At 49.8% G+C, this 11,552-nt stretch overlaps 1 long non-coding RNA gene across 1 annotated transcript in view; it reads left to right on the top strand.

The window, feature by feature from the left end:
* The window catches only part of LOC142472500 (uncharacterized), a 37,706-nt gene extending 29,260 nt beyond the window's left edge, over nt 1-8,446 (top strand). The window contains exon 3 of the long non-coding RNA XR_012789734.1: nt 8,035-8,446. This is a non-coding gene — a long non-coding RNA (uncharacterized LOC142472500). The remainder of the gene's footprint in view (nt 1-8,034) is intronic.
* The last annotated feature ends 3,106 nt before the right edge of the window (nt 8,447-11,552 follow it).

The raw sequence follows: 11,552 nt of genomic DNA, 5'->3' as shown, positions 1-11,552 counted from the left end.
ATTTCCAATCCGAGTTCTTAAAACTCTGCGATACCCATGCTCCACTACGCAGAATAAGGGTACAGGGGGCCCACCTTCCGTGGGTTACAACTGACATTATTGCACTCTACCAGCTCAGGGATACCTTGTGGAAAAGCTACATAGTAACTGGCACTACCAAGGATCTCAATCACTACAGATGCCTGCGGAACGTGTGCACAAGGCAAACAAGGCATGCAAAAGCACAATATTACTCTGACAATCTCCACCAGAATACATCAAACCCAGCTAACTTCTGGAAGGTTATCCACAATATATTCCAGCCTCCTAACCATCAACAACCAAGTAATATCACTAAGGGGGACAGACCCCACTGACCTCTGACAGACCCCACTGACATTGCAAATGCATTCAATGATTACTTTGTGGGGTGTGCCACTAACTTATTAGCAAAACGCAGCCCAAACCACAAACCTGAATCTCATCCTGGGAGTATCCCTACAGTCCCACCCCCTCCCAACACTGCCCACAATTTTCAATATGTCCCAGTATCTGAAGAGGAGATTATACAAGCGCTCCTCAAACTAAAACTAAGCAGCCAATGTGGACCCGACTTACTACAATCTAGGTTCCTAAGACTTGGTGCCCCAGCCATTGCCAAACCAATTGCTTCCATAGTCAACTCTATCCTGTCTGCAGGCCATATCCCTAAGACCTGGAAAACTGCCAGAGTTGTCCCAATCTTCAAAAGTGGGGACAAAAACACTGTCTCAAACTACAGGCCAATCTCCCTTCTCCCAATCCTATCCAAAGTCATGGAAAAATGTGTCCACTCCCAATTAACCGATTACTATAACAAGACAAATTTCCCGAGCCAATTCCAATCTGGCTTTCGCCCCAAACACTCTACCGTAACTACCCTGCTAAAAGGGTGGAATGGAACGGGGACAACTCACTGGTGCAATATTCCTAGATTTTGCAAAGGCTTTTGATACTGTTGATCATGCTATCCTGCTTAACAAACTCCAGAGCTCTGGAATAGGGAAACATGCTTTAAACTGGTTTCAGTCCTACCTATCGGGTAGATCCCAACATGTATCCATCTCAGGCTCTAACTCCAACCCCCTGGATATCACCTGTGGTGTCCCGCAAGGCTCTGTTCTGGGGCCCCTACTCTTCTCAGTGTTCATTAATGATCTTCCCACAGCTTGTAAGGAAGCCTCAATACACATGTATGCAGATGACACAATCCTGTATGCACACAGCCATAGCCTCTCTGACCTTCAACACATACTTCAGTCTGACTTTTTGAGACTCAAAAACTGGATTTCCCAAAACAAACTGTTTTAAACACTGCCAAGACTGTAACAATGGTATTTGGGACCAAGGCGACATTTTTAAAGCTTCCAGTGACTGAGCTCCAGATTAGAACCAACGCTAACACCACCCTAACACCTGTCACTAGTTTTAAATACCTGGGCTTATGGTTTGACTCCCACTTAACATTCGGGATGCACATTGATACCCTGACAACCAAGACCTATGCCAAACTAGGTGTACTTTACAGGAATAAATCCTCCCTAAGTCTCTTGGTCAGAAAGCGTATCGCACAGCAGATGCTAATGCCAATTATTGACTATGGAGACATAGTATATGGCTCGGCATCCCAAACCCACCTTAGCAAACTTGACACCCTCTACAATTCAATTTGTCGTTTCGTTCTCCAATGCAACTACAACACACATCACTGCGAAATGCTCAAAGAACTAGATTGGTCATCACTCGAGTCTAGGCGCAAAGTTCACCTTTCCTGTCTTGCCTTCAAATACTTTCTGGGCAAACTACCCAGCTACCTGAACAAGCTCCTCACCCCTACCACATGCAGCACCTATCACCTGAGATCTGACTCCAAAAGACTGTTCATGGTCCCAAGGCTCAACAAAGTATCCGTCCGCTCCTCCTTATCTTACCGCACACCCCAAAACTGGAACAACCTACCGGAGACTCTCACAGCCGCCCCCAGTTTAAGTTCTTTCAAATCTAAGGCTGTCTCACATTTTAATCTGGTCTGTAACTGTTACATACGCCTATAATATACATCTTCTCTAACTGTGCATGCAATGTCTTGTATATAATGTATACCCTGTTCATTTATGTAACTGTATTTGTAACCATGTATTATTTTGTTTTACTCTGTGCCCAGGACATACTTGAAAACGAGAGGTAACTCTCAATGTATTACTTCCTGGTAAAACATTTTATAAATAAATAAATAAATAGTGTGGCCAACAGTCCATCTGAAAGCTAAGCCCCGCCCCCATTCTAGAAGGAACTCACCCGGTCACATGGGGTGACTATGGTGATCTGTGAGGTCACTAGGGAGTATGAAGATGGGAGTATAGGGGATTGGGCCTCAGACCCCAGGAGCGCCCCAACAACACCAGGAGGTCTCCAGGAGGAACAGGACGGGTCTCAGCTGTCGGCGTTTAGCGCTAGTTTAGTAAGTGGGAAACTGTGTGTTAAGATGTGAAATCAGCTCTGTTGTTTTCACAGTTAGGGAAAGTGTCCACACTCAGATAGTGCCACTTATTAGCTGATTGTGAAGCCATACCAGTACGCTGAGAGAGTGTGTGCGCGGCAGGTTCCCATATGTGGGATCCCTAAAACAGGGTTCCCCAGAACTGTCACTATCAAGGTTGGTGAAACGTCAGCCTGGAAGTAGGTAGGCACACCACGTCACTGAGGAGGACGGCCTGTACTTTGTTTTGGTGATGGGTAGGGGCAGCAGGGGGGGGGGGGCAGCAGAGGAGGGGGGGGGCAGCAGAGGAGGGGGGGGAGCAGCAGAGGAGGGGCAGCAGGGGGGGGAGGGGCAGCAGGGGGGAGGGGCAGCAGGGGGGGAGGGGCAGCAGGGGAGGGAGGGGCAGCAGGGGAGGGAGGGGCAGCAGGGGAGGGGGGGAGGGGCAGCAGGGGGGAGGGGAAGCAGGGGGGGAGGGGAAGCAGGGGGAGGGGCAGTAGGGGGCAGGGGGGGCAGCAGAGGAGGGAGGGGGGCAGCAGAGGGAGGGAGGGGGGGGCAGCAGAGGGAGGGAGGGGGGGGGCAGCAGAGGGAGGGGGGGGGCAGCAGAGGGAGGGAGGGGGGGCAGCAGAGGGAGGGGGGGCAGCAGAGGGAGGGGGGCAGCAGAGGAGGGGGGCAGCAGAGGGAGGGAGGGGGGTCAGCAGAGGGAGGGAGGGGGGGGGCAGCAGAGGGAAGGAGGGAGGGGGGGCAGCAGAGGGAGGGAGGGGGGGCAGCAGAGGGAGGGAGGGGGGGCAGCAGAGGGAGGGAGGGGGGGCAGCAGAGGGAGGGAGGGGGGGCAGCAGAGGGAGGGAGGGAGGGGGGGCAAGCAGAGGGAGGGAGGGGCAGAGGGAGGGAGGGAGGGGGGGCAGAGGGAGGGAGGGGGGGGCAGCAGAGGGAGGGAGGGAGGGGGGGGCAGCAGAGGGAGGGAGGGAGGGGGGGGCAGCAGAGGGAGGGAGGGAGGGGGGGGCAGCAGAGGGAGGGAGGGAGGGGGGGGCAGCAGAGGGAGGGAGGGGGGGCAGCAGAGGGAGGGGGGGCAGCAGAGGGGGGGGTCAGCAGAGGGAGGGGGGTCAGCAGAGGGAGGGAGGGGGGTCAGCAGAGGGTGGGAGGGGGGTCAGCAGAGGGTGGGAGGGGGGGGCAGCAGAGGGAGGGAGGGGGGGCAGCAGAGGGAGGGAGGGAGGGGGGGCTGCAGAGGGAGGGAGGGGGGGCAGGGGAGGGGGGGCAGCAGAGGGAGGGAGGGGGGGGCAGCAGAGGGAGGGAGGGGGGAGCAGCAGAGGGAGGGAGGGGGGTCAGCAGAGGGAGGGAGGGGGGGCAGCAGAGGGAGGGAGGGGGGGCAGCAGAGGGAGGGAGGGAGGGGGGGCAGCAGAGGGAGGGAGGGGGGCAGCAGAGGGAGGGAGGGGGGGCAGCACAGGGAGGGGGGGCAGCACAGGGAGGGAGGGAGGGGGGGGCAGCAGAGGGGGGGCAGCAGAGGGAGGGAGGGAGGGGGGGGGCAGCTGAGGGAGGGAGGGGGGGCAGCTGAGGGAGGGAGGGGGGGCAGCAGAGGGAGGGAGGGGGGGCAGCAGAGGAAGGGAGGGGGGGGCAGCAGAGGAAGGGAGGGGGGGGCAGCAGAGGGAGGGAGGGGGCAGCAGAGGGAGGGAGGGAGGGGGGGGGCAGCAGAGGGAGGGAGGGAGGGGTGGCAGCAGAGGGAGGGAGGGAGGGGGGGCAGCAGAGGGAGGGAGGGGGGGCAGCAGAGGGAGGGAGGGGAGGGCAGCAGAGGGAGGGAGGGGAGGGCAGCAGAGGGAGGGAGGGGGGGCAGCAGAGGGAGGGAGGGGGGGCAGCAGAGGGAGGGAGGGGGGGGCAGCAGAGGGAGGGGGGGGGGCAGCAGAGGGAGGGAGGGGGGGCAGCAGAGGGAGGGAGGGGGGGCTCTCTAGGTAGGGTACAATAGCATAAACTAGAGGAAAAAGGAAACCTAGTGAGTGAGCACTCAGTCACAAGAAGAGCAACGTGATTGTGTTAAAAACATTATTTATTGTCATCAACGAATATAAAATAAAGGGGTTTAAAATCAGAGCATTCAACGTAACTGTAATCAAAATAACATTGCTGTGTGTACAGTGATCAATACCGGCCCCTTATTCTTATGAGGCTGTTATTTACAGTACGAGAATGTGACTAATGGCACAAATCTCCCATATGTATTATCAGCAGAGCTTTCACAGCAATGTTATTTTGATTACAGTTACGTTGAATAATCTGATTTTAAACCCCTTTATTTTATATTCGTTGATGACAATAAATAATGTTTTTAACACAATCACGTTACTCTTCTTGTGACTGAGTGCTCACTCACTAGCTTTCCTTTCTCTTCTAGTTTATTTTATTGTAACTTACCTGAACCAGGGGGTCTTCCCCCGGAGACAATCAGTGTCCCCCGACCGTCTGAGACCCCTGGTTACTGTGACCTGGAGGCCATTTTTAAAACCCTTCATCACCCAGGAACGGGCGAGCTGCACACATCGTGCGAACACTGACCAACCCCAAAGGGGGAACCCACCCCCCCAGATCAGGGAAGCTAAACTAACCCGCGAGAAGGTGGGACTGTGGCGTGAAGACGACAAGTCACCAGACATGATATCATGCAATCATTGTCACCTGCAGTAATAACATGTCCGCGCACACAGCAGGTCCGCCATTGCTGTCCCGCCCGTTACCCGCGGAGCGCGCTCACTTCCAGGGATTTCTCATTGGGATTTGGCTTCTGTGTTACCAGCAATTTAGAAAAGCAATTTAAAGCTGCAGTTCAGTCAATATCCTGCATGTGTGTTTTTTTTAATAAATCAGTTCTGTAGTAAGAAAAAATACTTTTAGCATTTTCTGTTTTAAAAAACAACAACTTTGAAAAACCAATTTTCTTGTATTCTATTTTAACAGCCATTTGCTAAGGCACTGCCCCTTCATGTCCTGTCACAAGCCCTGGCACACCCCTTTGTCAGCCCCGCCCTCCCTCTAGCACATGTCAGTGCAGGAGTGCTCATGAATATTCGTGAGCTTCCACTGACAGACAAGCAGAATATAAACAGATCCCTTCACTAATTATGTCACCAAATTTCACCGATCAATACATGGAGAACGAATTGACCGGCAGCTATACAGTTCTTTAGGTAATTAGAGGTTGCCCACATGAAACTATTGAAGTAAAAAAATAAATAAAAAAAATAAAAAAAAGACTGAACTGCAGCTGTAAGGGAGAAGGGGGCAGCAGGGGGAGAAGGGGGCAGCAGGGGGAGGGGGGGGAGCAGGGGGAGGGGGGGCAGCAGCAGGGAGGGGGGGCAGCAGGGGGGGGAGAGGCTGCCAAGAAAGTATTCCAGACTCGTTCAAGCTGATTAAAACCCCGCCAGGGACTGCCGCGCGGTGTCTTAAACATTATAGGTTGTGTAAACACTTCGTGACATGGTGACCGGTGAAAGCAGCGGTCTGTACGGAAAGCGACTTGTTGCATTTTTGACTTGAAGAGATTTATGTATTATGGGTGGGAGGTCTTGTTTATATGTATTGGAGGGTGGGGGTCTTATTAATATGTCTGGGGTGGTGGGGGGTGGGGGAGGTCTTGTTTATATGTATTGGGGGAGTGGGGGTCTTGTTTATATGTATTGGGGGAGTGGGGGTCTTGTTTATATGTATTGGGGGAGTGGGGGTCTTGTTTATATGTATTGGGGGAGTGGGGGTCTTGTTTATATGTATTGGGGGAGTGGGGGTCTTGTTTATATGTATTGGGGGAGTGGGGGTCTTGTTTATATGTATTGGGGGAGTGGGGGTCTTGTTTATATGTATTGGGGGAGTGGGGGTCTTGTTTATATGTATTGGAGGGGGGGGGTCTTATTTATATGTATTGGGGGAGTGGGGGTCTTATTTATATGTATTGAGGGAGTGGGGGTCTTGTTATATGTATTGGGGGAGAGGGGGTCTTGTTTATATGTATTGGAGGGTGGGGGGTCTTATTTATATGTATTGGGGGAGTGGGGGGTCTTATTTATATGTATTGGGGGAGTGGGGGTCTTGTTTATATGTATTGGAGGGTGGGGGGTCTTGTTTATATGTATTGGAGGGTGGGGGGTCTTATTTATATGTATTGGGGGAGAGGGGGGCTTTTTAATATGTATGGGGAAGGTTTTAAAAATATATATGTATTGGGGGAGTGTTTTTTTTAAAATATGTATTGGGGGAATGGGGGGCTTTTCAATATATATTGGAGGAATGGGGGGCTTTTTAATGTGTATTGGAGGAGTGGGGGGCTTTTTAATGTGTATTGGGGGAGTGGGGGGCTTTTTAATGTGTATTGGGGGAGTGGGGTTATATGTATTTTGTGGGACACATCTCTCTCTGTGTCTTTACTAGCTCAACGTTTCAGCTCTTGAAAAAAGCTCCATTGTGAATCCGAAACATTTAGCTAGTAAACACACATTATTTATTGTACCATTTAATCTCTCTCTCTCTCTCTCTCTCTCTCTCACTCTCACACACCCACACTCTCTCGTCACGGCGCCCTCTATTTGCCGGATCTGTAACTGCAGTTTGCTCTCTTCCTTGGAGCTGCCTCGCCCCTGTGCCCCCTCAGGCCAGCTAGCCCCTGCGCCCCCCACAGGCCAGCTCACCCCTGTCCCCCCCAGGACCAGCACATCCCTGTACCCCCCCGCGGCAGCTCACGTCTGTGCCCCCCCCAGGCAAGCTCGCCCCTGTACCCCCCTAGGCAAGCTCGCCCCTGCGCCCCCCCAGGCAAGCTCGCCCTTGTGCCAGCTCTCCCATGTGCCCCCCCCGCCTGCCAGCTCGCCCTTGCGTCCCCCCAGCCCATCCCTGTGCTCCCCCAGGCCAGCTCGCCCCTGTGCCCCCCCAGCCCATCCCTGTGCCCTCCCCCAGGCTGCTCGCCCTTGTGCCCCACTCAATTCTCCTGCTCACTTTTAAAGCTTTACACTCTTCTGCCCCTCCTTACATCTCAGCCCTAATTTCTCGCTATGCACCATCCCGACTCTTGCGTTCTTCTCAAGGATGTCTTCTTTCTACTCTATCCACCTTAAGACACACTTGCTTAAAGAAGCATATGAATAGCACTGTGGATATTCTGAACACAATACATAAAGCTTGGCCCCCTGCAGACGCACTTACCAGAACTCCCTCCTCCTGTCTCTGTACGTTCTATCTACCTACCAATTAGACTGTAAGCTCCTCGGGGCAGGGACTTCTCTTCCGAAATGTTACTTTTATGCCTGTAGCACTTATTCCCATGATCTGTTATTTGTATTATTTGTTATTTATATGATTGTCACATGTATTACTGCTGTGAACCGCCATGTACATTAATGGCGCTATATAAATAAAGACATACACACAGTTTAGTTAGCGATAGTCTGATGAGTCAGTGATACGATTAATTAAGGGTTCGCTGAACAAATATTTTCTACCAGGGGGGTGCAGTGTAAAAAAAAATGTGGGGAACCTCTGAGATACATCACAGGCAATTACTCTTTTTCTAGGGGCGGATTGAACTGACCACTCTAACAAAGAGCCCCCTAATGGCCTGTGGGAGCCGCGAGATTTGGCAGCCATTTTTACCTTCAAGAATACTGGTAACTGCTCTGAAAAGTATCTGAGGACGAGGGAAGAGCGCCGTTCTGCGCCGAATGACACCCCAACTTTCCATGCTATAAAAGGGAGTTAAAAAAATAAACAATTGCCTGGTGGGACTACTGCCTTTAACACACATCTGATTTTATAAAGGAATAACTTCAATTAAATATAGTAATAAAATGTAATTTATTAGAAATATCACTGCCCTAATTGGCACTGCGCCATTAAACTATATGCTTTATACGGGAAATGTTAACGCCGATAAATATATGTTTATCTTCTCGAAGCATAAATCAATGGTCACTGTCCATCTCAGACTCGACAAATGAAACATGCACTTCAATATTGGCAGCGAGACGCGCTATTTATTCCCAAACTGTCTTTTGTTATCAGAATGTTTTGGGTTTCCCACAAGAGTTGTTGTTGCTTCATACTTGGGGGGAGTCAGTGTTTTTTGGCTCAAGTTAAAAGGGGAATAAGAGCCTTTGATAACTAAAGTCTGGTCAAGAACTGGCACAGACAGCTGAAGCGTACACCACAAAATATACTATGGTTTCCATATGTCATCTCTCGAGTGTTCTCACCCCACAGCAACCCAGCGCCTAGTGAGACGTGGTCGGGATTTAATGTATACAATATACTTTGCAATTAACTATTTTAATCAGAGGAAGACTGTCCTGCTGCAGAAATCAGAACACACGGATATTATTCGTTCTTCATTTGATAAAAGTGACCTGAATAAGTGAATAGATGAAGCTGGGCTGATATTCCTCCCTTCGGCGATACAAATAACGGAGATTAAGGAAATGCGAGGAAATCACTTTTTCGACCATGAAAAGGATAAAGTGCAGGGGATCGGGAAGCAATAAAAGATCATGCGGAACGGTTACAGTGGATCCAAAATACAAGATCCATGTGATAGATCAACAACTCCATCTTTATGCAGAAGGGAAAAAAGCCATATATAAAACTGCGCTCACACACATACATAGATAGATAGATACACATCCTGATATATACTCACACCTGCATATACTGTAGATACACATCCTGATATATACTCACACCTGCATATACTGTAGATACGCATCCTGCTACATACTCACACCTAAATATAAATACGCAGCCTGATACATACCCACACGTACATATAGATACACATCCTGATACATACTCACACGTACATATAGATACATAGCCTGATACATACTCACACCTACATATAGATACGCATCCTGATACATACTCACACGTACATATAGATACATAGCCCGATACATACTCACACCTACATATAGATATGCATCTGCATACATACTCACACCTAAATATAAATACGCAGCCTGATACATACCCACACGTACATATACGCAGCCTGATACATACTCACACGTACATATAGATACATAGCCTGATACATACTCACACCTAGATATAGATACGCAGCCTGATACATACCCACACGTACATATACACAGCCTGATACATACCCACACGTACATATACACAGCCCGATACATACCCACACGTACATATACGCAGCCTGATACATACTCACAAGTACATATAGATACGCAGCCTGATATATACTCACACCTAGATATAGATACGCAGCCTGATATATACTCACACCTAGATATAGATACGCATCCTGATATATACTCACACCTAGATATAGATACGCAGCCTGATACATACATATACACATCCTGATACATACTCACACATACATATACACATCCTGCTATATACTCACACCTACATATAGATATATGCATCTTGATACATACTCATATATAGATAATGATCCTGCTACACACGCGCACGCACACGCGCACACACACACACCCTGATACATACTCACACACACACACACACACACACACCCTGATACATACTCACACACACGTATAGATACACATCCTGATACTCACACGTACATATAGATACACATCCGTACATATAGATACACATCCTGATACTCACACATACATATAGATACGCATCCTGATACATACTCACACATACATATACGCAGTCTGATATATACTCACACATACATATAGATACGCATCCTGATATATACTCACACGTACATAGATACGCAGCCTTATATATACACTCACACGTACATATAGATACGCAGCCTTATATATACTCACACCTACATATAGATACCCAGCCTTATATATACTCACACCTACATATAGATACGCATCCTGATATATACTCACACATCATACATATAGCATACATATAGATAAGCATCCTGCTACCCATACCTACATATAGAAATATGCATCCTGATACATACTCACACCTACATATAGATATATATGCATACTGATACTCACACGTACATATAGATAAACATCCTGATAGTCACACGTACATATAGATACACATCCTGATAGTCACACAGTTCCCTGGCTGCACAGATACCAGCACCGCTACGGAGGTAAATATTTCTGGAAGCGGGATCCATGGAGCTGAAATTCATGGGGTTCAGCTCTGGAGACCCCCTGCATCAATCATATAAAAATTAAAAACAAGCAATGCAGCCTGGTCTGGCGCTTTAATCTGACTACATCTGCTTACGAAGGTCAATTACATTCCCGAGTTGTATGCTGCAAACTCACGAAGGATTAAAAAAAACAGATTAAAAACCCTGTTAAGGATGTTAAAATGAGGCCGGTATGTTACAAAACAAGCAAACATTTTCTAAGGCATTAATCAGCTACAGAATAGCAGGGGTCCGCCACCTTTCCAGGAAGAGATGCATGAATACACATGCAGGATACATATACTGTACACACACTCCTCTGGCGCCCGGAGAGGGTCTGCTCTGATCCCGCAACCCTGGAGTGGCCACGCAGGCGGATGCAGGGGTTGGGGCAGGCTTCGGACGGGTCCAACACAGGCAGGGGAGGAGAGGGGGATTGGCCGCAGAGTGATGGCCCGGCCCCAGCAGCCGAACGCGGAGGTACGGCCCCCCACACACAGAGCCGCGAGTTTCAGACCCCTGACCTATACGGATGTAGCCGGCGTTACCCAATGAGAACGCAGAATATCAGTCTCTCCTTGCGATTTAATGGCAGTGTTGGTGCAGAATACGGTATTACAACATCTACCACCCGGGTCGCTGGCAGGGAGAGTACGGGAGCCCCGGCAGAGGGTAGCCCAGCAAGCCGATCCCGAAAGTGGGGTCCCGACTTCAGGTCAGCCAGCGGGCCCCCTTCCTGCGCCAGCCTCACCCACCCAATGCTAAACGAACAGGTCGCCCTTCCCCACCCAGAAGCCCCCATAACATGCCCGCTATATATTCCATGAAAAATGTTGCTGCCATTTACTTACGTCGGTCCTACGTGGGACTGGATGGAGGTCATCGGCTACAACTTCGCCCAAGTGGCATTAATCCTAATGA

This window comes from Ascaphus truei, chromosome 22, assembly GCF_040206685.1.
Source record: "Ascaphus truei isolate aAscTru1 chromosome 22, aAscTru1.hap1, whole genome shotgun sequence".
Classification (NCBI taxonomy): Eukaryota; Metazoa; Chordata; class Amphibia; order Anura; family Ascaphidae; genus Ascaphus; species Ascaphus truei.
Note: the sequence above shows the minus strand (reverse complement) of the source record. Positions and strands in the feature narration are given on the sequence as shown.